The sequence below is a fragment of the Cuculus canorus genome, chromosome 4 (genome assembly GCF_017976375.1).
Source record: "Cuculus canorus isolate bCucCan1 chromosome 4, bCucCan1.pri, whole genome shotgun sequence".
In the NCBI taxonomy this organism is placed as follows: domain Eukaryota; kingdom Metazoa; phylum Chordata; class Aves; order Cuculiformes; family Cuculidae; genus Cuculus; species Cuculus canorus.
The window spans coordinates 24,605,226-24,628,885 of NC_071404.1; the positions used below are offsets into that span (position 1 = coordinate 24,605,226).

General features: G+C 39.6%; 1 protein-coding gene across 3 annotated transcripts in view; it reads left to right on the forward strand.

Annotated features, from left to right (window-relative positions):
• The first annotated feature begins 2,425 nt into the window (after window positions 1-2,425).
• Window positions 2,426-23,660, forward strand: part of C4H4orf19 (chromosome 4 C4orf19 homolog) — a 40,375-nt gene continuing 19,140 nt past the window's right edge. Inside the window, exons 1-3 of one of the 3 annotated variants that reach the window (XM_054066249.1) lie at window positions 2,426-2,440; window positions 2,541-2,721; window positions 21,092-21,182. The gene's annotated coding sequence lies outside the window, so the exon portion shown is untranslated. Of the gene's footprint in view, window positions 2,441-2,508; window positions 2,722-21,091; window positions 21,183-23,660 lie in introns of those variants that run through there. The other 2 variants (XM_054066248.1, XM_054066251.1) reach the window with 2 other exon arrangements.

Below are 23,660 nucleotides of genomic sequence, written 5' to 3' on the forward strand. Positions count from 1 at the left end.
AAGGACCTCTATTTGTATATCTAGAACCAAGATTTAATTTATTCTTTATCTAAAGTAAGCAATAAACTGGCTCAGGTGAGGTCCATATTTTTTGACAGAGAAGGTTCTAGGAACAGGCTGTAGCTGAAAGAAAGTTTTAAAGGGGAATTAGTCGGAAATTATTTGTCAGACAAAGGTAAACCAGAGGTCAGCTAGAAAAATTATTTTTATCAGTCATTTCCTTTGCACAACACCTGGGGAATGTATGGCCCCTGACTTCATTTCATGCGGCCTGTGGCCATTCAACTTTTTTCACATTATTAACAGATAACATCAAAATGCGAGTTAACATGTACCCTGGAAAAGGCAGTCAGAAGGCATTCAGGTTTCAGTGGTTCCCCAGTCTCCATGTCTTCATGCTCCATACTCAAACACTGTAGTTTTAGCCATCTAGCAAAGGGAATTTAAAGCAAAAATACACAATTAAAATGGTGTTCATATGCAGAGGGGACTGTTCCAGCCCCGGATCAGCTTAAAATCCTGAGATTTTGCCCTTTGTCAAACACTTTTTGCGTGAGTCTGTATGATACATCATAAAATGGGTCCTTTTGGTCATTACCATTAGCAACAATCTGCATTATTTTATTTTGTTGGTTAAGGATTAAAAATACTTGCTTTAACATAAATATTAAGACTTCAAAATGACAGAATTCTGAAATCCATTTTTATTTCTTCTATTTAAACCCAAAAAATCTTACTTTTTCACACATTATTTTTTGTGAAACATAAAATTGATTAGGTAATTGCCAAAATGTAGCCTAGGGCCTTTCTATACTTTTGATTATCATGTATTTATGCTACAAATACGACCTACATCAGAGTTCTTATACCCTGTTGTTACTTGATAGCTCGTCTTTGAGTGCCACATTGCTGCAGGGAGAGTAAAGGACATGTTTTCCTGTGGTTTACCTTCTCGTTCTAGTCACTGACCACCATTCCTTGCATTTCAGAGATAGTCTCCTGGCTTAAACGAAACAAAGGGATGCTGTCAGTGTGGGTCTAAATCAGTGTCCTTTTTTGGTTGCAACAGGGAGGTTAAAGGCTGACAGAATGGTCATCACGATCCTTCCCAGGGTAGGATGAGATATTTTAACACGTGCTTCTCCAGAAGGTACAGTTTGCACCACCATCCTTCTGTGAAAAGGGGACTTTTACTATCAAGGACCAGCTACGCAGCACTAAATTCACTTGAAAACACAATTCTCTACCTACTGACCAGAAAGCCTTTGGGAGAGTTTAGTGCAGGTTTTGTAATTAGGCATTTCCTAGCTTGCAAAGTCCATTTTCAGCTAAGGGTAAAAGCTGGACAAGGGAGAGGGAGAGGGGAGATCTATCTGCTAAAGAGCTATTGCAGAGCTTTGCAGTTCAAAATTTTATTTGGCCTTTCCATTATGACATAGCTCTCTGCTTAAAATAAGCCTATCCAAAGCAGCTTTTATTCATCAGCTTGTTGGCATCTCATCCGCTGCTCCGGCTGGGGACCCGCCTGCCCTCAGCCCTCTGCTGAAATGAGTGGGACAGGCTCATCTTTAGCTCGCTGCAGCCTGCACAGGGGGAAACGCAACAGGGCAAACCCAGCCCATTGCTGACGTGGGGTTTTAGGAGGCTGTTTTGCATGAGAAAGGCAAGAGGAACTCCAGCCCCCGCCGCCCCCGCCAGGCAGGGAGGCAACCCTGAATCCAACACTGCTTAAGGTGAGAACAGCACACCTACTCCTACAGCAGCCGAACCTCAACTAACTGCTTCCATGAGGCTTAACGCCGCAAACAAAGAAAGAAAAGATTTAGTAGGACATTTCCAAAGTACTATCGCGTGGGCTCTGTCAGCGCTGCTTAAGATCCCCCAGCTGTGACACATGCACTTAGATGATGCGATGTTAGTGCCAGTTCCTTCCAGGAGGTATTTTTTACAGTTTGCAGGTACGTCAATATACCTTAAAGTTTACAGCTAGGAAACACCTGACTTGCGGATATTGCCTAAGTTAAATCTGCACAGGGAACACTCTCCTAACTAGTCTGTGGCAGCAGAACTTTCATATCACTTTTGGAAACACCACACCCTCCCCAAAATGATTCCAGGAAAGTCAGCAATGGGTAATCATGATGTGATACCTGCAAATATACCAGCAGAGTTCCTCCACAGAGCATCACCTGAAACAGCAAGGATTAAATGTCATTGCTGGGCAAAACTGCTTGATGTAACAGAGAAACTTTCTGCCAAATCCTTCCAGTGCTGTTTGTGGCATGTGAGATTTAATTTCAAGAATATGCAAATTACATCATTCAAACACTGACAGGCTTGGACTTGGTTGTGGTTGCTGTAAGCGGCTGTCCCAGAGGAAAAGGAATTATTTGCCACATGTTCTTTCCCTTCTCCTTTTACCATCACTGACCAGGAAATGGTGAGCTCTAACAGGTTTTTTATCCAGCTTGCAGGTAAAGGGTTACAGATTCTAGGAAGTATTAAATGCAAACTTTAAAGGACTTTATTTTCATCTACAGTCACATGATGCCTTAATACCCAATGACACTAACTACAGCGTCTCATTAAGAGGTCATGCAAACTCCCAAGCTAAACAAGGCATTCTTACATATTTAACATTCAAATGCAGAAGCCAAGCTAAGCCATGGAAGATTGTAATCCGAAAAAAGCTACACTTCCTGATCTGCACAATAGCCACAGGTAGGAAAAATTCTTCCTCCTTTAAACTTGCAACATTGTGCTTTAATGAGAAACTGTTTACAGGGCATATTTTGCTGTCTCTTCCTTTTTTAGTTTTCAGAATAGTCTAATAGTTTTATGCTGAAAATACCTGATTTCACTTGTTCCACCTGTTGTAGAGTTAGTATTGTTTTTTTTACTCGGAAGCACAGTCAGCTCACCAGAAATCCAAACAAAACAATTTTTTAAGCTAAATCTGTTTAAAAAGTAATATTTTTAAAGATTTATTAGTTTGTGAAATGGTTGTGTTAGAGTATAAAGGGTGAAAGAGAGTTAATATGTCTTTGATGTCAGAAACCAAAGGATTGAGAACTCTTCTGACTTTACTTATACCATGAATTGCACATTGTTTCAGTCACTTCACTCACAGTGTATTTTAAGAGATGTGGCTTCCTCACTGAGCTTACACAATTTCTTATTACCCTTCCTAGAATTTGGTGCATTCAAAAAATAATTTTACAGAAGCAAATGAAAGGCAGATGGGGAGTATTATACTGTTCTAAAAAGGGGGGGGGGGGGGAATTTACAAAAGAGCCAGTAGAAGGAAAGTCAGTTAAAACCCAGTTAATCAAGAATTTAAATTACATTAAAGCATATCCATTTTCACATGCAGTGATAAAGTTTCACTGACAATTGCTGGCAATATTGCAGGAGTTCATTTCTTTTTAACTTGTGCTGAAGGATTTTTCCAGGGTACAGCATTAGTGTTTTTATCACAAAGATCTTCTTCTCATCACAGTTTTTCTTTAAACTGTAATTGTTTTGAGACAGCGTTTTAAGTACCCAGCACCTTAATCCCTCCATAGGAATTTAGTTAGACACTACATTCCACAGAGCTATAGAATCTATATTTACTGAAAGATCTCTAGTGCATCATAAGATTTCCACCCCCTGAGGATTCCCACTGCACAAAAGCAGCAAGCAGTGTTTATATTTTTACTCCTACAGTGGTTGGGGGGTGATTCCAAGCAATGTATTTTTTCCTGAGTTTATTCTGTAAAATCTATCTCTTTCTCTTCTTCCTATATAATGCTAGGGGATACTAAAAAGAAGTGGAAAATACCTACAGCACCTTGCTTCAGATAAGCTCTCAACTTTCTTTGGAGAAAAAAAGAAAGTACTTCAATACTTAAAATAAATTTGAGCCCCAACAAGTTTATCAGTAGTGCTTAAAAAAAAAGTTAATACTAGCATTCACTTTCAGTGTGTTAATCTTAAAACACAGTAGGTCTAATGTTGAGAAGGGCCAAGATCCTAGTATGGCCTAGCATGTTCAGCCTGAGACAACACAACGTTTTTTATCAAACTAGTTGTACTTCTAACCTCCCAGCAGTGAAGCTCATAACCACACTGGTGGGAATATAGCAAGAAACTACTACACTTCAAGAGAACTGCTCCAAATTTACTATAACTAACCTCTGAACTTAAATTATTTACAAAAATCTGTGTAGAAACTCTTGTAGATAAGGGGCTTGCTTATCTGCTAAGCTAAATTTAAATCTTAAGGCAGTGAGGGAAATGTAGGAGCTCTCAAATAAATAGCCATCCTGTTACCCAGGCTTTCACGGAGCAGAAACGTTTCACCTGACACACTAGGAACAGCCCGCCAAGGCCAGTCTCTTTTAAGAAATGTTTGTACAAATGGGGTGTGTCATGATAAAACAGCACTTAGTAGTTCAGTAGTTAAATTTGTTGAATGTTAATTACGCAAACTATTTTTGTAGGGTGGAAGGTAACACTAAAGTTACTCTGTGACCAGAAAGACAAATGGGCCATTGAATGAGAGGGAGCAGTAACTCCTCTCCTAAAGAAAGGAATACAAATGAGGCCCGTACAGTCTAGCTCTCTAGCAGCTCAGATGTTGTTTATACTGACAATTTTACACTCATTACAGGAATTTGCTGGTTTTACTATTATTTTGTTTTTCTAATGAAACAATCTGACCTATTCCCTTGCTTTGTCACATCAATGTAGAGTTAAATGTAGCATTGCTTCATTGAGAGGACACACAAATCGAATACTTGCTACTCATGAACAAGAAAAGAGAGGTTCTTGGAAACAGACTCCTGGAAACCCGACAGGGGTGGGGGAGTGGGGGTGGAAGGGGTGTATTTCATTTGGATCTTGAGGGAAGTCAAGCTAACATAAAAACCAGAATTCTGGAATAGTTTTCTCTTTAACCCAAAATCAGAGCTAAGACAAGAACTGGTCAAAAGCCAATCTAGATCTTCAAAAATGCTTGCAAATCTCAGGAATCTTATACCAGATTTAAGGCCAACACTGAAAATCATCAGTCTAGTGATTTTTGCTCAGCTCTAGATAAGTGGGAAGACAGAGCAAAACCTGCAAGTGAAGGGAACTGTGGCTTCCTTGGAAAGCTGGGTCAAAAGTGGTCACTGTGCAAAGTAAACCTCTGTGAGTGCAAGACCCTCTCTAATCACAGAGCTGTTTGTATCCGATCTCAAAGAAACAAACTTACTTAAAGTAAGTATTTGCTCTGAGGCTTTGCTGAAGGAAAGCGTTTCTTCACGTCTTTCAGGAAGGGATGGTCTTCTGCTATGTTTGTACAGCATCTGGTTAAACACAGACTCGGCATTGTCTACATCTTCCACTGATACCAACTGACAAAAGGCTTGGGGGGGGATCTCAACACATGCAACCCACTGAAACATGACAAAATATAGTCATTAAACAGCTGTTTGGAACTTATAATTCTTCCTTCAGGCTCTGTTTATCTAAGGATTATATATGGTCACCTGTCAGCAGAGTAGGCCTGTGATTTCCACAGAACAAAGTAGTCATGGGGAGGGCACGGCTACCGCAGAGCAAAAGGCCAAATCCCCACAGCTCCTTAACCAGGAGCACCTCATTTAGCACTGGATCATGCTAGAGAAGTAATGTCAAAACTTTATAGCCAAGCAATGATGCATGGAAACTGTTGATTTTGCTGAGCTACAGAAGGGTGCTGCCAAAGAGGATGTATTGCTAAGAAGAATAGGTATAAAACACAATGTAGTTTTACTTACTGAAACTTTGATATCAAAATGGACAACATGAATGAGTTTCGGCAGAAAGGTCAAAAGGGATTATTAGAAAGGGGGAAAAAAGGCAGCAATTTTCCTGCGAGCTCTCCTTCAAGTTACTTTCACTTAGACATATGAAGAGACTTTAAACTTTTATTAAGAACTGAGTACATTGTTTGGAAACTAAACATTTAATCAGTTACAGCAGGAAGCAGGAGGGGGGGAAAGGGTCAAGTTTTCTCTTTTGAGTGACGTTTTTCAGTCTGCAATTTTTGTACAAGTTTATTTAACTTCCAATTTTTCACTTTAATCATAGATGTTTGCTGCAAAGCCACATATGTTTTTGGGCTAGAAAAGTATTTCTGGTTGAATATTCCATTATTAATTCACATAAGTTACTTTTCCATTTGGGACAGGGATGAGTAAGCCATCTCCTCAGGTCTTAATTTTTTTGGTACTACCAATTGGATCTGGCTCAGCTTTGCATCATTTCCCAACTATTTAATATAGTCCTGTATTTCTACTAAAGAGCTGTTAATTGTCTGATTTTATGTAAACAAGGTCCAATGCCTTGCTATAGCAGACAATCTGGTTTTCTGAAAGAGCTGAGTAACAAGGACAAGAGCATCCCATGTTAAGATCAACAAATACCCAATGACTGAAAAGCCTTTCAACCTGAAGCCCACCTTAGGAACTTCTTGTACAAGATTCAGTGGAAACAGTACCAAACCCTGAGTGTGTCAACAGAGGCCACGAGAAAAAGGAATAGTGGGATGCAAGCTGTGCCAGTGCTACCCATCATGCTGTTGCCAGCAGAAACAACAGTGTGGCAGCGGCACGGGTTTGTCACAGAAGCTCTGCAGATCACATCAAAACAGATTATTTCACTTCTGCCCAGAGCCCATGGTCAGGACAGGTGCATCTGGATGTTAAGGCACTTTCCCCAGACAGGTTGGCATTAATGTCCTCTCGTGTGAAATGCTTCAGTACAGAGTCTCTGAAGGCATCTTTAGGGCAGGAGAGGCAGGGAGTGTAACAAACAGTAGTATGGAGCCACTCTTAGACAGTCCTGAGGACCCACCTAGGCTGTGAGCCTCTTCCTCCTCTGATCACCTATCCTCTGCATTCTACTTATTGCAATGACTGTACCCATTGATCGAACTGTATTCATTACATTCACTTCCCCCTTCATGGCACAGTCACTTTGCAACACTTTTATCAGCAGTAGATTTGTAAGTGTCCAGCTTTATCTACCTTATTAAGCACCTGAACGTTGTGCAACAGCCTAGGATGCAGAAAGCACCACCTATGCACTGACACAGCCACCCAGCAACTTCCTCCTCTCCTTACTGGGCTGTGCATTCCCTCCTACAGTTGCTGGAGTACAGCAGGGTCCTCCCCAAAGCCTGCATGACAAGGCACCTCCCAGCTCCAGGACTGCAGCTTCCAGCCAGCCCACACCTGCACCTCCTCTTGCCCAGCTACCAAATCCATATTGCTCCACATTACAGGCAGTTTTCGTTGCCTTTTCCTCAAAAAAAAAAGTGTTACCAGCTCTTACTCTTCTTATGGCCTACAAGCTTGATAGTGATTGCATTTACATGATTTTAACACTACTGGTTTCCATGCAGCTATTCTTCTGATCTACTTCTGATCTACTTATAAAGGAAGGATAGGTCTCAGGCTTTTTGAGAAAGCTGGCAGTCTTGTTCACGTAGAGGGCAGTGGAGAACAAGCAGTTACTGTCAGCTGTCGGGAACCTGAATAAAGCTTTGTTAAGGGGCCCTCTGTCTCTATTTTTTATTTGGGTGTGGCATGGAAAAAACAATATTTACCATCTCAGTAGCTGTGCCCTTTGTGTATTTGTTTTCTTCTTCCTTTTCCCCATGTGAATTTAGCAGATGTTGCACGGCTTGATATCAGCCCTGCATTTCTGTTGTCAGAGTACGTGTATGTCTCCACTGGACATTAGTAATGAATAGGCAACGTCTGTGCAGCAAAGATACAGATGCAACTGCCAGGCACTGTTTCAGAGGCAAATGTGGATAAAGACCAAAAGTACCATAAGATTTCATTTGCAATGTAAATTAAACAAAAGCTAGAGTCATCAGCCCTAAACTGAAGGCCTGCAGGGGCCTGAGATACTATAGTCATGTGCAATGTCCAATTTCTCCCCTTAACATCTCTTTTTTAATTGAAATCACTTGGGAATATTTTCCATTGCTTTGTATGAATGCATACAGATTGCTAAAAGGCTAATCCATATTTACTAATATACATTAAAAACTAACGATCAGTGCAATTATCCAATTAATTACCTTCTATAAAAACATTTCCATTCATTTTATGCTTATATAGAGTACAAACATACGGATTTGCTCATGCACAGATGATCAAAAAAATCCAATGACAGTTTAAGAAAACAGAGCAAAGCAAAGGACAAAGATCTAGATGCTAGGGAAGGCCAGCTTGCTGCTTTCACAGCCCAAGCATTCATCAAACCACAGCCCTAGCTATGTTTCATTTCTCTGCCATGCTTCCACAACAAAGCTTTACAGTGGCACCGCTGAAATCAATGTGGCTGGACTGTCCTCCTGAGAGAGCGAGAGAGCACCTATTTAACTCAGTGTGCATATTTTTACCCAAAGCTTGCATGTGGGGAAAGGCCATGTTTGAGATGCAAAGAGATAAATTAGCCCCGTGGCGCTGTGCAGGAGGCAGAATTTGAATCCAGAGTCTCCCAAATGCTCTAAAAGCCAAACCTGCCTCTAGAGACTCACACCCTTTAAAAATCCAACCCAGTGTCAGTAACTTTCCTGTCATGGGGCAATATGTCAGACTCACCAATAACTAAAGTTCTAGTGCACAGGCAGCAGGTATTTGCTTTACAATAGAGCTACCTGAGAGACCCCATTTAGAGCCATGATATATGGCCTTTGGAACAAGGAGTGCTGCTGGAAATGTAGACCCTGTTGTTAGCATACCCATGAGCTTCTCCAATGCCAAAACACAGTCCCACAAATCAGATTTAATTGTGCAATTTTCATTGATAATTTTGGTGAATATCACCCATTCTTTTGCACTGGATTGAAAGAAAAAAAAAAGAAAAAAGAAAAAAGGATTACTAAGCTGCCTCAATGCCAGACAACACTAAATCTTTTAAGGCAATGAATACTTTTCTATAGCTTTCAAGTTTTGTTCTGCTGAGAGAGACTGAAAAAGGTTGCAAATACAATCAAGATAAGCAATTCAATAATACAACAGAAATGGAGCTCTATTTCACTGCTATCTCACCATTACCGTATCTTAGCCACATTTGGACCTTTTTAATGCAGCAGTTAATACTTTGGATCTGACTTGTGCTGAGAAATAATTATTGTAATTATAACATAAAAACTCTTTGCTCTTGTTCATAAAATCATCGTGTTTAATCATTCCTTTAGCCATCCATCATCACACAATGTCTGTGAAGCATATTGGTCTAAAACAACCAAATGGAAAAGTTCACAGGAACTCCAAACAGCTCTAGATTAAATTATCTCTATGCTTTATACATTAACCTAAGTGCTGTATTTAAAAGAAAAGAAAACCTCCTCTGAATCAAAAAGAACTCATGTAAGAGAAAAAGGTCACATGAAATAAAAGGGTCTTTATTAAGGTATTGTGTCAGGCTTGTTCTTGAAATTTTTTTGAGTGTGACTTAGTTTTTTCTATACTTCTGTTTTAAAAGGTTTGTTATCCATATGCACTGTATTTTGTACCGATGGCACAAATAAACGAACTCTGCTCCCACTACATGTCATTCTTCTGTATATGCCTTAGACCAAAACCTGTGCCCAGTGCCCAACCTTCAGATTCTGAGACCTGCTAGCATCCATGAATTTGGGCTGGAGGCCAAGTTGTTAATTCATGATGTTTTCTTTCAGTTTTCTCAGGAAAATATGTTTTGGCTAATCAATGAATTTATAGCATGTGCTTCGTGGGTCATATCTACTCCTCTGTGTAGGATTCACTTTGGGCTAGCAGTAACAAACCAAGAAGATAACTCTTGCAGGCTCAAGCTATTTATAAACAGGTTTCAGTATCTTTTCCTTGTGATTACATTCCAATTTGAAGATCCAGTTATAACTTGAATTCTTCCCAACAGCTTTTCCAGTCTGCCAGCCACACAAAATACAACTTTTTTCCCTGTATCAACCTAAATTTCTTTTGAAACAAGGAAACCAACATCTACTCTTTCTCCTGTGGATTCTCTTTGCCCTTCGAGGACCTAAAGTCTCATGTTTTCTCCCCAAAGCTGCTGAGTTGCCTTACCCTGTTAAGCTGCCAAATATGTTAAATTGCCTTTGTCACGCCATTACATTGTCTATAAACAATCAACTTTATGAAATTCTTTTCCATTCCTCTATCATTTCAGCTTGATGCAAAAAGACAAAGCTGCAAATAATTGTTTCATAAGGCCAGTATCTGCGATGAGCCCCAGAAACATGGCTTATTGCAAATCTGTGGTTTGCACTGCTGTAACAGCTGCATTAAATGAGTGTTAGGATAAAGTAAACCTGGCTGAATTTCTCTAAAGTACATTTAGGGCAGATAATGCAGTAGTGGTATGCTCTCTGTGCTACAGGGCTTTTATTGTTCGGTATCATGCTATGAAAGAGCCTAGATTTGTATGTTCTACTCTTGACATGAAATAAAGTTAATCATAGACTGAGATTTCTTTATTTGGTAAAACAGATTTTTTTCTGGCCCGTTCAATGCTACTTTATCTCACATTCCTACAGTTTGCAATATTCTTCTGTTCGCAGATCTCACTGTGCAGTGCAGTACTAATGCAGCTGAACAGTTTACCTAGATACTGCCATAAATTCCCTAACCCAAGGACTGAGTCCATCAAAAGCCACCTGTTTTCTAGGTCTGGCCTTCTGTTCACCAATCTGTTCAAGTCTCTATTGTTACCCTGTAGGATCTGTACTTTATTCAGGTTGTTTTGGTTTTCCTCATCTCCATGGCACCCCCGGTAAGGAGCACAATATCCAAAGCTAGCATAAAAAAGCCCTTTGTGCTCCGGGAGATATACAGGGTTTCTTGAACAAGGCTGCTGGAAGCTTTGCAAAAGAAATTATATCAGTAAATATACTACCCCCCCAGAAAAAAAGCCATACTCCCTCTTCCATGCAAATGGAAAGGTTAACTCCATCAAGCCCTGCAGATTCAGGAGTCCTTTATCCTCACAACTTCCTCGTACCGCTCTTGCATCTCATTTGACAGAAGGAAAATTAAGCTTAAATTGGCAAAGACTCCATTCATTTATGCCAAGAAAATCCCACACAATCTGGAATTAATCAATAGTGCAGAAATCCCCTCCCACCTTCCACATGGAGCCCAGTCTCCAAAAATCTCTGGAATCTCTCTCTAGGGTGGTATTTGAAACAGGCCTGTTGGCAGAACCAGTTTCACCCTCCTCCCATACCACCTTCCCACACAGAGAGATTTTTTTTGCTACTTTCCTCCCATGGTAAAAATAGCATACCTACGTGGTAAATGAAGACTTAGAGCATCATAAAGCCTGGAAAATCTTCTCCCTGCTGAGCCAATACACTTTTTTCCCACTAAGAAACACTCTATTTCTAGTCCAGTAAAAAGCAACACAAACAAGACTCGTGTCAGTGAGCCCTTTTGAAAGGTCTGGTAACAAAGGTATGCCCGAAACAGAGCCTGGGCTTCACCTTTCTTCTTCCTCCAGGCATTTCTTTTGCTTTCCAGGGGGCCTGAAAATCTCTTCATGGAAGCAAAGATTTCAGTTGATTGCCACAAAGCTTTCCCTGAATGGCCTTTTTGAAGTATTCAGGTAAAATGCCCGGAAGACTTTGTTATTCACAGCGGGCAATTACCTGGCTCCCACTACACTTCAGGGCTTTTGCCTCCTCCCTTCCTGCAGGATTTCAACACATAAAAGGCTGTAGGTGCTTTGCGGGTTACCTTCAGGTTTTTGCAGCGTTTCCTTGTTTGTGTTACAGCAGCATCTACAGGCACCAGGAGTGATAAAGCCCTCTTTGCTCTGTCTGTCACAGACACCTAAGACATACCCTATTTAAACAGTTACAGATAACCTAGGCAGTTCCATATTGGATCCAGACTTCTGGCATCTGATGACTTTAGGGAGAGTAAGGAAGCATAACCCAATCCCATCTTGCTCATTACTACAGAATACACCATCCCTGAAAAATAAGTGCTCTGAGTTTTAATCTCTTTGGATTTAGGAGGCACTTAAATGACAGATACCTGAAATCCCAGGTGATAGGTGACATCAGGAGGTTATTATACAGTGTGGTGGCCACTGCCTCATGTGGCCATGACAGCAGTGGTGTCTGCCCTGTGCATGAGGTGGACTCAGAACTCACTCAGAGCTCTTCAAGGAAACACGAGGTCTGTGAACCTTCAGTTGCTTTGAACAATTTGGTTGTCCAGCTGCCTTGCTCAAACAGAAGAGTACCTGCCATGGGCATGGTCCTCTCATGCCCAGTAACAGGACTTTACAGAGTTACACAGGTTTTCCAGGACAAAATCTTATATATAATAGGCACTAATACCCCACAGAGCTGGGCACGGCCTTTGTGAAACATTTTGCCATGATGCAGCACTTGAGCACTGGTGGAGCTGGGCCAGAGCTGTGTCCCATGGACCGCTCCTGCAGCCCACCCATCACTGCGGGAGAGAACAGGCAGGCAGCACCAGCAGGGAAGTCACAAACAGACTTCTGGGTGTTAGTCAGGCCTCTTTATCACAAAGCTGTCCTCCCCAGTCATTGCTCCAACCAAACCACACAGCTAATTGACTAATACAAATATTTGCCACCTGTTTCTTTCTTCATAGGCTTTGCCTATGGAGACATCCTGAGTTCCCAGCACTCCACACTTTTCATCTCTGTAAAACTTTCTCCTATCTGAAATACTAATAAAAGAGGGGGGAAAGTAATATCAGAGGATCCTTCAAAATAGCTTGATAAGCCTAGCTTTGTTTCTTTTGTACAGCGTTATGCACAAAGTATTCCTTTCCAGAGGCAACTGCAGTGGAGAGTTTTCACTCCCTTCTACCCACACAGGCTGCAGCAGAGCTGCATTTTAAGACAATGTCACAACAGCACAAGCGTTGCAAATGGAACAGCAGGCATGTTTTGCAAACTCCCTTGTTGGTTTCTGACTATTAAATACCACCTGAATCAGGAGGGTCCTTTGTTAGATAAAGAAAGAAGAAAATCATCAGAAAGCTGCATCTGTGTCTTCTCTCCTCTCGGGAAAATCTCTCCTCCCATATTGTTGGGGGCAACCAGATGCTGAGCTCAGAGCCAGTGCCCAAGGGGACACCTTTGAGACACCCTCAACTCGAGCTGCCCTAGGACAATGCAATGGTTGCAGTCAGTGTCAAGATCCCTGATTCACAGTCTGTCACACGGGCTCAGATTAAGCTCTAGCTACAGCAGACTGGGTTGTTTTTTTTTCAGGACTTTTGTTTATTGTGAGTCTTCAAATACACTTTTCTACTTTTGAATATAGACACCACAGGACAAAGAATAGGTGAGAAAAGGGCCACCTCTTGGCAGCAGCTCAGCATTACAGAAATTTAGCTGTGAAAGGGAACTATAACACAAGTCTCTCATGTGTCAGTTTCCTGGAAGAAAGCTTTGCCACAGAGAAAATAAAAATATAAGTTTGATACATTTAAAGATTTCAAGATATAATATGCCAGATAGCACAATATGAAAAAGCCTTCTTTTCTGTAAAGGAAAAGAATACATTATTCCTTCAGACCCCTTCCTCACCTCATCACAATGAGGCATGTAGACTGAAATCCGATCAAATACCAGAAAGGTTGAGAAGCAGCAGCTACAGTTTTATGCAGATTTGCCAGTCCATCCTATCTGAAATGAATTCTTTTTTTTACATGAAGAAGGCAGGATTTGATAGAATCGAGGAGCTATCTGGGTCTCCATCAGCAACTCAACCACTTTCATGCTCCAAAACCATTGCTCAGAGCATCTCATTGAAAGATGAATATATACTACACACACAGCTCTAAAAAAAAGTGTGGTGTTGCACTGGCATCCTTCAGCTGAAGCAATTTTATACATAACAATGATGTACTGATTTAAAATCTGTTTATCTTTATTAGTTTACCCTTGCTTCGCAACAGTGCTGTTTCTGTGGGCAAACAAGGCTTCGGTCTTAAGTAAATGCTTGGACTATCATTCTCCTAGGATTAGCAATTTTAAATTAAGGAAGAAGTTGCAAGGAAAAAGTAATGTCATGCTTAAAAAAAAACAGAAACCAATCTCTAATTATTTCAAAGCCTTGGAACTCAGAACAATCACTCCATAATCTTATGCAGATGTTGATGTCGTCAGTGCATTTTAAAGCAGCTTTTAATAATTAAATAAAGAAAACAGATGCTGCTAAAGAAATGCTCAGTAAGAATTTCTATTTCTAGATAAAACTGCTTTAAATGCATAATCAATTATGCTAACTGTGAAATGTGATGCACACAAGTGAGTTAATAGGTGTTTAGTGAGAGCTTTGTGCCATTTAATATAAGCAATCAGCACAAAGAAAATTATACAAATTTAGAAGTGGGCCTATAAACTCCACTTCTAATTTTTAAAAAAGTATATAAATTGCTTATACATATAAAGTTATACCCAGTAGCACTTCTTCCAGGCTGCAATAGAATTTACTTTCCTTCTAAAAAGTTGCATCTGCCCAAATCAAAAAAGTCTTTTTTCAGATTTCTTAGCTCAGGTGAGCGTAGACATGAGACAAACATCCAGGGAATATTTTCTATATTCAAACTGTCAGTCGATGCAGTAACTCAAGTCACATCCAAGACATAACAGGATATTAAGAAAGTTAATTTGTATCAATGTGGAAATCTGTAGCAAAGAGAGAGAAGAAATAAAAATCAGGTCAGTCAAATTGCGGTAGCTTGTCTGAAAATCATCTTTGCTACTCACTTTGAAAGGCTGTTAGAGAACACATTACGGAAATATTTTTCATTTTCAAAATCATCTTTGTTACTGCCTCCTTTGCTCAGAGGACTTTCAAGGTATTTATCTGTGCTACTGCCTGTTTTGCTTGGGGCACTCACTGCTGCTATATATTCCTGAGCTTTTATTTGGCTGCAGGATGAAAATATTGCTAGCATTAAAGCTAGAACTTTCAAATGGACCAGGAGAAGCTAGTTTTAGCAGGATTTTATGTGCCTGTTAGGCCCTTAGATGGACATTAAGATTTATCAAAAATGCCCAAGTTTCTCACCCAGAGGAGCTGCTCTAATGCAGTCTGGTCTTGGTCTGTTTTATGCAGTATGCTGCCTGCACATAAAGTGGGAAAAAAAGGTAGAGCTGTTGACTACTTTGGCAATGGGGCTTTCTGGCGTTTGGGGATACTTCCCTCACACAAGTTGAGCCACTTCAGGAAAAGCAGAAAGCCTCATACTAACCCTTCACCTCACTGAGTCCAGCTCCAGCCTTAGCTCTCCAGCATTAGGTGCTCCAGGAGAGATGCAGATGCCTCGAAGCTGTGAGCCAGACTTGCCTGGACTGCAGTCCCTATCCCCTAGATGTTGCAGGGGTGTTCGTGCTGTGGGTGCAAGTTTTTCATTATAAATTGCAAAACTAATAAATGTGTCATTTTGAGCACATATCGGTTACATTGATTACTGGGCTACATGATTAAGATGGGCTACATAAATGTGCGCCAACTATAAAATAAGGGTCCATCCACTCAATATCTAGTCCCTAAGCAAGAGGAAATCCAGCTCTACTGTCTCAACAAAAACTCATTTTCAAAAGGAGGATATACTCTACCAAAGGTAGGAGAAAGAAGCTGCAGCAGCCACTTGACTCACTTGTCTAACTGGAGGAAGATGTGCTGTTGAAACCTAACTTGGATAGGTAGGGTTTTCTACATATTAACCACTAGCAAGTTGGAAAAAGTAAATAGATAAATAGATATGCATTTAACAAAGTTATGGGGAAAACCTGATCCCAAGCCTGTGCTTGCTAACATTGAATGTTCAAAATGTCATCTGAAGCACCTCTATTCCACATCAGTTCATTCTTTAATTGTCAGTGTAATATTCACACAATTACAAAGTATAATGAACAAGTACCACTGAAGCTGACGCCTTAAAGGCTGAATATGTTATCCAAATATATACATGAATGCTAAGCACATTGGGATTCTTTCAACCACAAATCTATGTAATGACTGTTACTTCAAATGTTGCAATAGAAGAGTCATGGGTCACTACTTCTAGTTCAGAATATTTTGCTGCTACATCTACTCAAAAAGAAAAGAAATACCATTCCTCAGAGTTCCTCAATTTTCATAGCTTTCAGCAAAATACATTTCCTACCCCTCTTAGCACAATCTTTACTATTAAGTCATTTATAAGTTAGGTTTTGACCGAATCTCTAATCTTCTGACTGACAAAATTATAGACATAATGTGTTTCCTCAAGGGATTTTTCTACTTACAGAATCACTCTGATATCTTCCCACTGTCTAAATTATAGCTCATGATTTAATGTCATCCATTTCCACATCCTCAAAAACATGAATGGAGGAAAATCCCATTTCTACCGGAGGCTCCCCATGGCTCTTTGCTGACAGAAGAGCTTATGTGTTTATGACAGTGCATTACACTTCAGAAACCTTGACAATTTTTGTAGCTAAATTAGATGTTTCTTTGTCATCACTGCCTGAAAACAGAGACTGGTAGACAACTGGGCATCCAGGAATACACTTACAGGGCTGAATACTAAGGAAGACAGCTGGGGATGATCTCTCAATCATCTCTACGTAAGAGCCTAAGGTGTGCAACACAACCTTTACAGGAACTTGCGCTGGTGAAATTGGGCTGATGAAGATTTTATAAATTATAAAATGCTGTCAGATATAGCTTTAATAATAATTTAAGAAATTATTGAAGTCTTTTGATTAAACCTATTGCACATAGAGAAGATAGATAAATGAAAAAAAATGTTTTCTTATAACAAACACAAAAACCTAGCACACCAGTCGACCAATGTCTGGCATGGTTTGTGAATTCCCCAGAATTACTGATGTTAGCATTTGGCCAATAGAGTCATAAGTGTGTATAAATTTTTAAACTTAGAAAAGAAGCAACAGGTTTTGACTGAAAATTGTTATTGATATTCTTGGTTTAGAATGAGTGTTTTAAAATCAAACATTGTGGATCTTGTCAGGATATGAGCATGACAGGGAAAGGAGAGAGGTCTAAGGATTTTACCTGATTAAAATGTGCAGCAGCTTGCATTCTTAATGCTCACCCTGAATCTTAAGTTCCAGATAAATATTCACAAATGCACTTACCACAGGTCTAGTAACGTTCTGAAATTTAGAGGCCCACTTCTCCTTGAATCCCCAGACAGAGAAAGGCTTTGGGCAGCATCACAATAGTGAACATATTAAAATCAAATAGAAGTTCTAAAAACTTAGAAGTTTTAGTAGAATGTAAGTTTTCAGACTCAGAGACTTAAGCCATGTTTGATGTAATGTAAAAGTTGCACCAGCTCCCCAAGGGGTGTTTGTGCATCTTCTTCCAAGGCATCTGATGCTGACTACAGAACTGAACTGGGGTCTGATCCTGCCTGACAGCTTGTGTGTCTCTTTGCACATATTAAGGTGGAATTAAAAATACAATAAAAATCAACCAATACAGGGAAAGTCCTGATGATCCATTGCAGGGACAGTTTTAAAAAGAGTAAGCTGTTTTCAGGGTTTTTTTGGTTGTTTTTTTTTTTGCCCCCAGAGTGGCAGAATAAATCTACTTGATTCTTTTTTTTTTTAATTTTATAATTTTATTCCCAGTCATTCCCCTAGAGTTTTCTGTAGCAGCCATTATTAGTGCCTTGCTTAAGCAGAACTCAGTGGAACCAGGTAACCAGGAGCTAACCTGCTGCTCTTTTATGGCTCTGACTTGGGTGTCCAAAGAATAAGGAATTGCTGCAGTCATTGCCTTGCCACCTGCCTGAGGCATTCATCTGTGTCTAGCACAATGATGCTGGAAAGCATTCATGAGTAAATACACAATAACATTTGTATGTTTACAGCATCTGCAAAAGGTGTGTACTGCAGTTTCTCTACTGTGTGCTTCCAGTGTAAGTCAGACCCATTAATTAAACTCATGATCTGTCCTGCTTCAAAAGAAAAAACAGAGCTGATTTATGGGCACTGACAGCTGCAGGAACCTGAAGCTCATTTTGCTCACACCCTCCCCTTAATTAATTTTTAAGCATTTGGGTAGGTTGATTTCTCCGATTCTGATCATACAAAAGGCTGTATGTCTTCATCTTCTAAAAAGAAAGAAAAGGAAGATGCTCCATGCAGAGTATTGTCTGTTAGGTTGTCATGGTTTCTCAGTGCGGTCTGACTAGTGTCTACAGGAACTCCATACCGGAACATCTCTGTGCCCAAGCAACTTGTAGGGTGAAGATATAAATTGTCCCACTAATAAGACATTTCTTATCTAGTCATTATTTTGCTTGCCCTGACAAGAAAAACTTTAAAACGAGAAAGTGCTACCTGAGGAACAATGTAATGTACTTCAACAAAAGATTGTCTTTAACAACAGACCCAGGGAAATTGCCAGAAATACCACCTTCTAGAGGGAAGACAATTGTCTCTGTATTGCCATAGCACACAGTGATGTATGCAAACAGCAATATACCACAATAGTGGTATATTAGAACGTAGAACACAATAGAACATACCGCCAGTATGTTCTTTTTTTCTAGATTCTTTAAACAGGAGACGGATTACTAGTATTTTGGGCTGAAATCTGAAGGTAAGTGATCAGAACACATCTAACACTCAAGCTAAGAACAAGAAGCTGTTACAGAAGTGGAAAGTTTTGGATGCTGAAATTTCACACAAGGCTTCTGGGAGTTTTTTTACTAATAAAGAACTATACAAACATAGACAGAATATATTGACATTACATCACCTGTCCAGCAGAGCCATATGCTGCTGTTGCAGATGCTGCCAATACGGATCCAATCTTCCCATGCATTAAAAAGCTAAACCTGGGTGTTACATGTTTTTACATGCTGTAGACCTGTATTGACCTCTACAGAGTAGAATGTTGGGCCAGATGAACTCTGGAGCTCCCTTTCAATTGATTATTTTATGATTCTGTGTGACAGTTCATTAAACATAAGACATTTCTATTTTGTTGTGTTTCCAAGTCCAAGCAGCAGAAAGCCTGCTAGGAACAAGAGTATTACCATATGAAACAGCTCATGGCCACTAGCTGCCAGGAAGAAATAGTAGCCAGCATTGTCTACAAAAGCGTCAGTACAAATAGAAGATAAAAATATCTCTTTCTGCCAGTGACCCAAAGGGGCCTCACTGAAACACAACTACAGCTAAGAATCTGTATCTAAACACAAACGGGCATGTGACAGGGAACTGCAAGATCAACTAAACAGACAGCACTATCCAAAGCTGCCTTAGCTAACAGAACGGTGGTAATTCTCCAGAAATCTCTTGTACAAAATTGAATATACCACTTCTTACAGTCCACCACATCAGCAGTTCATGATATTTTCAGTTTACGGTAAAATGAGCAAAATGCAACTCACACAAGTGGCAACTGGAAGTTCAGCACATGCATCTAGGAACTGGTAAAACCACAGAGCTCTTCCAGACAATTACTGCCTAATTTCAGCTGTGAATCAAGATCTCTCCCTTTGTCAGCTTGTTTTTTACCACTTAGGAGACAACTTGTACCTTTTCCTTTATTCGTCAGACTCTACAGAAATCAGAGATATTGGTCAGATCTCGAAGATATTTCCAAGGACTATAATGACAGAACTCAAGAACAAGCATACTGATAGATATATGAAAAGCCTTGAAAACCTTGTTGAATTCAAGAAAGACTGACAGAAAACTAACCTCAACATGATTATATTTCCTATGTGCTTTTTGTAAAGAAAACTGACTGTTCATTTCTCTTCCTCCTCAATTCCCTGAAGAAACCAAGACAGCTATAGTTACCTACATTTTTACTTCTCATCCCTATAAAGCCTAGGGTAAAAGTGTGCAGTTTTACAGTTGAAAGATTATTCCTTCACTCCAAGCATTCACAGAAATGATTTATGAATTTCAAATTCATCTTTGATTTCACAAAAGTTCTCCCTTTCATTACCTTGCAACAAAATTTTAAAGCCTTTGATTCCACTTGTAGCAAGGTCAGCCACAGTTTTACCATTCACATGCAGTGGGCTTACATATTACACAGTATCCCACATACAAAAAGCATCTCCATTTGCTTTGCACAAAGAGCACATTAATATAACCATATGTAAGAAATTGTAGTGAAACACATGGGCGGAAACACATAGAATACATGGGAATCAGAGATTTGTTCTATTGAAATTTGAATTGAGATGAAGAGTTGAACTGATCAAAAACACACACACCCCCAAATCAACAAAGTTTGCAGCAGAGAAAAGTATTTGGACAATAATACAAAAGCACACATAGGGCATGAGCAAGGCTATTAGAAGGGAGCAAAACAGTGACAGGAATGCAAATCTCAGGGTATAAATTAAAACCACTGTTGACAGCTGAGCATTTTCTGAAACTGTCAGGGACAGCCTAGAGTTCTCATACTTTTGACCAACAAAGGAGAATAAGTAATGTCTACAACCGACTGATCTTCAGCTCAGATTGGAAGACCAAGTTATGAATTCTGGAAAGAAAGAGTTAAACCCTGTATTGTTTGAGTAAAACATGTTAGTTCTCTTTGATCCCTAGAATAAGGGAGGCTCTTTTCTCACAAGGTTGACTTCATGCAACATTATACAAGGGAGAATGTGTATGGTGCTTGAAAACTTCAGGGTAGGAGCTTCTAATGGAGCAGAACCATAGGTGGATTAGAGCGACAACTACCCAGCCTGCACAGAGAAAGCAGTGCCCCATGCACACTTCAAGTAGAGGACCAGTACAACTTTTGAAAACAAAAACCTAGAAAAGGATTCAATAGCAGCACTAGAAGGTAAATAAGGAAATAACTGATCAGTATCCAAAAAGGTTAATTTTAGCCAGCACAAAACATACCCAGGGCCCGGAGCATACCCAGGGTCTATGCCAAAGTAGGCTTAAGGTACTGCATTCAGAATTTTTTTACTATATGACTTAGAGACAGTGTGTTTTTCAGCAACTAATGAAATGAGAAATGTAAATAGGAGCTTCCGACAGCCTAATGGTTTTGTTTAAATTCCAGGTTATTTTGGAATGTGAAAACTACTTGCTGCCTTGATCCATGACAACCATGTAGACAGTATGCACTTGCTTTAATGACCCACACAAACATGGTAAGCCATATTCCAAAGATTGGGTCTCAGGCCACTTGCAGTTGTGTTGTGCAATAAGTTGGAGTGACTGGGTATGCAAGGCTTCATGTTTCTCTCTCAAAAAAAAAGTATTAAGCAACATAAGCATGCAGGATGTGACAACATTACTTGATTTATGAACGCCAGTATACACACCAGACAAGTATTAAGTTTCCCATAATAATCCCCAGAAGGGATGCTGCTAAGCAAAGATGATGGTACAAGAAGTATTAATTAAAAGTCTGAGTGTAACTTGCAGGACTAACATCCATGTTCCAAACTCACCAGGCAGAAGAGGGAAAAAAGCTCCAAATACAATGAAAAGGGGATATTTTAAACTCATATTTAAGTACAAATGTGAAATGATTTACGCCTGATCCCGTCTGACACAGAGAAAATGAACTATTCGTTCAACGGAAAGCCAGCTTCTGCACATACTCTTCGTTAAACATACAGAATTTGAGACTGAGTTTTCAGCACTCATTTTATCATTATCATGTAATCATGGAATAGTTTGGGTTGGAAGAGACCTTAAAGATCATCTAATTCCAACCCCCCTGCATGGGCTGGGACATCCCACTAGACCAGGCTGCCCAAGGCCCCATCCAACCTGGCCTTGAACACCTCCAGGGATGGGTCATCCACAACCTCCTTGGGCAACCCGGGAGGCAAAGAGTTATAGGCAAAGAGTTTCATTAATTCATTGTTTTTTTCTTTTCCCAAAAGTAAAATACACCCTACTTTTGGGCCAAAAGCCAGTCACATGCATCAAACAGAAATTCACAGGGAAATCAGTTATCACTTGGCAGGATATAATGGGCAAGCTTACAACTTACCGACAGCTATGACTCCAATCAACTCTTTTCGGCATTTTCATTTTGAATTTCCAGGGAATTATAGAAACATATTTCACAAAAGATTTAAATTAAACAAAACCCAATTATAAATTAAAAGAAAACCCTGTAGCTAATCCACTACTTCAAAATTTGTTAAACAGACAAAAGCAATTTACAGGAGATGAGAATGCACTGTAAGGTTTAATTAAGCAGGCTGTGTCTTTTACATTTATTAAATAAAATCTACATCCTTTCAAAATGTGGCAAGAGACCATGGATTCAGTTTTTCATTTTACTTGCACCGTATTCATAAATGTTTAGGCCGCACAAAACAAATGAGCACATGAAGACAGAAATACACTGTAAGTAAGATTAGAGGCTGGAACAAAAATTAAACAGAAGAATCTACTTGGTAATTAATAATGACAGCTATATAAAATAATAGAATTAAGGCAAAGAGACACAAGACTACCCCAGTAAAAGGTTGTGTACGATACGAAAACACAATGACTCATTCTTCGTAAGCTTTATTATTTAGTCCACCTAAAGGTCTAATAGCACCTTTAACAGATGCACAGAAACATTCTCAACCTTTCCCAACAGTATAATAATATTGAATAGGGCTATAAATCTCCAAAGCGCTGCACAAACATTAAACTCTGAGAAGGATAGAAAATGGTAGCATACATGACAAGTTAAGCGACTTGCTGTTGGGCAACAAACCAACACAATGAATCAAGGTTTCCCAGGCTCTCCTTAGTATTAAGTCACATCAGATATCTGGACCACCTCAATCTGCATTTATTTTTCCGTCATATTTCAGAGTGTTAATAGAAAATCTTCCAAATATCACCTATGGGTCAGACATTATGCATTGCTTTTGACTCCTTTGAGTCTCCTTGACTTTGTAGGCCAACAGCAACCTATGCAACCAAGGGTATTTTCAAACCTGAAAGCTAGCAGTAAAATTTTATGACAACTTTTCAGAGTTTGTCCATAAATTTGAAAAGGTATAATTGCAATGAGTATGTATACAAAGACAGTGCAGTGAAACTAGCAACAGTGACCACGAAATTGCCTTGTACTGTTCTTCCCCTGTCCCTGCAGATGCTGAATTCAGGAATGAACTGACTTGGCTTAGATCCTAGGACAGTTCTGCTGAAAAGGATCTCAAAGCCATCAAAAACACCACTCTTATAAAAAGAGCCCTGCAGGTCTCACAAATGGTGCAAGTACAACTCTGTATTGATTTGTGGCTTGTACTATAAGCTGCACTGAGATTTTTCAAGTTATTGCCACTCTAGCAGAGATGCCAAGAATGAAAGAAAGCATGTAGCCCAAATTCTAAAATCTACAGCAAAATACATTGCCCATTTCAAAGACATGAGCTTGACTTGGTGATTAATACTCATTACAGGTTTGTTTGCATATACAGGACCACATGGGTATTTGCCTACATTCCACCCACTATGAGAAAAATAGGATATATTAATGCCTTCAAAGGAGAAAGAGTATCTGCATAGTTGCATTCTAATTCTATCATCTCAAAAATTTATCTGTCTCTCTGTAAACTCTCAATAGAAAAGATTTCGCTGAATTTTCCATTTAGCCTAGAACACAAATA